This window comes from Elephantulus edwardii, unplaced genomic scaffold (genome assembly GCF_000299155.1).
Source record: "Elephantulus edwardii isolate Elephantulus edwardi_28Jun2011 unplaced genomic scaffold, EleEdw1.0 scaffold00226, whole genome shotgun sequence".
Classification (NCBI taxonomy): Eukaryota; Metazoa; Chordata; class Mammalia; order Macroscelidea; family Macroscelididae; genus Elephantulus; species Elephantulus edwardii.
Window position 1 is genome coordinate 3,546,981 of NW_006399976.1, and position 2,339 is coordinate 3,549,319.

The following is a 2,339-nucleotide window of genomic DNA, read 5'->3' on the forward strand; positions in this document are numbered from 1 at the left end:
TTTACAGAGATTTTAGATTTCTGTTCATTCACTGTTGCAATTTTCTCCCTTCCCAGCTCCTTCCCCTCCCAGTTTGCTTCTCTCTTTGAAAAGTAAAAGAAAAATTCTTTCTTTGGTATACAATCCCCCCGCACCCGTCCTACCACCGTGAGTACACTCTACTATGCACCCTTCATTCTGGACTCCTTATATTGCTTTTAAATTATTCTCTTCCTCATCTGTTTCAATGCAATATACATAATTTATCCAGTTTTTCTCAGTCTTACCCCAACCCTGATGTCAGTCCCATTCTACAACAATGGTACCATTCAGTATTTGTCCTTTTGTGACTGAGATATTTCACTCAGCATAATGTCCTCCAGGGTCACCTATTTTCTATAATATTGCATGAGTTCCTTGTTTTTCAATGCAGCGTAGTATTCCATTGTGTGAATATACCACAGCTTCTCTAGCCATTCGTTTATTGATGGGCACCTGGGTTGTTTCCAACTCCTTGCTATTGTGAACAAAGCCGAGATAAACATGGGTGTGCATGGGCCCCTCATTTTGGAAGGCACTCAACATATGGCTGGGAAAAGGGTCCCCTTTGAGTTCCTTTTATCTTTGGGGAAAATTCTAGTGAATGACTGTACCAAATTTGCAGGAGACTACTAACTTACATCCACAATCAACACTCTCAGTACCAGAAGCCAGGGGAGTGGAGATGTATTGCATTGGGAAAGTTTGCTGTCGGGAACCTCTCCAAATGACTGAGGAGCAATGATGTCAGTTGGAAGGCTAAAGTATGCCTGATTCAAGCCATAGTCTTTTCCATCACTTTCTATGAATCTCAAAGTGGGGCAATGGACAAAGGTGACAAAATAAGAATTGACACCTTTGAGCTGTGTTGTTGGGAGATGAGTACCGAATATCCCATGGATTGCCAAAAGACAAATGGATATGTGTTGGAGAAAATAGAGCCGGAGAGATCCTTGGAGGCCAAGATGATGAAGTTTCGTCTCACATATTTTGGGTATGTTGCTAGGAGTTGCTAGGAGAGGATATTCCTTAGAGAGGAACAGCATGCTTGGTGAAGGGTCGGTGAAAGAGAGCAAGAGCCTCAACAAGATGGGTTGACACAGTGACTGCAGCAATGGGCCCAAGACAGTCAGAGATGATGAGAATGCCACAGGAGAGGACGGGGTCCCGATCTGTTGTTTATAGGGTGTCTATGAGTCTTCCTTGACTGGAAGGTGCCCAACAACAACCAACTGAAAAGGAAACTATGGTGGCGAAGTCCAGAGGGAGTTGTGAGGCTAACCCAATGGTGGTGCCTCTTGGGTGCTTGGACCCTCTAGTGGCTCCGTGGGAGAAAGAAGGGCAATCTCCTCCTTTGTGATTTATGGCCTCAGAAAACGGCTGGAGGCTCAGCTCTGAGTAGGTTCTGAGAAACCGCTGAAAAGTTGGTGGTTGGAACTCACCCTGTAGTCGCCTTAGAGGTAAGGCCAGTTCCTCTGTGTTCCACATGAGGTCGCCAGGAGTTACAATCAAGTCAGTAACCAAGAACAACAGCCGCAGCTTGCTTATTGAAGGACATGTCGGTTGCTACCAGTGGAGTGCAATTTAAAGCTGCTGTGGGTATTCCTGTTCGGGTTTTTACCTCGTTCACTTCTTTTGAGTAGATGCCTAGGAGGGCGAGTGTGTTGGGTCGAGTGGTTAGCCAAGGTCTCACCTCGTAAGAAACGGCCAGGCTGTCTTTCAAAGTGGCTATACCATTTTGCGTGACTGATTTTGGAATGGGCAGCTGATGGAGAGCAGGGAGATTAGCCGAGCAGCAAAGCTGTATAGAGTTTGGGGGAGGGGCTGGGGCGCACGTTCACACAGGACAGTGAGGAGACGGGGAGGGGGAGGCTTGCTTTCTGGGGTGGTTGAGAGCAAGGAGGTGTGTGTGTATGCGCACATGTGTGTACACGAACACGGATGACGAATGCATGGAGAGACGGAGACACAGAGAGACATTGGGGTTCGAGGCTCAAAGGGCCTGTATATTGGGGTTTGCAAGTATGTGAGATTTTAAAGTTCCCGTGAAACTCCGTGTGTGTGTGTGTGTGTGTGTGTGTGTGTGTGCGCGCGCGCGCATTGGTGCGTGGGTGGCTGAGTATCCACGAACCCCTCAGGGTGTGGCTGGCTCCAATTTCGGGTTTCTGGGGTCTGAGCGTGTGTGTCGAGCTCTCTGTGTGTGTCCCCGGCACTGGGCTCTGGGTGGGAAGGCGGGCGAGTTCAAGAGCCCAGCATCCATGTCCCGCACAGCCAGCCTCGGTGGAGGAGCTCCGAGGGTCTGCGGGTCTTCGGCGCGCGGG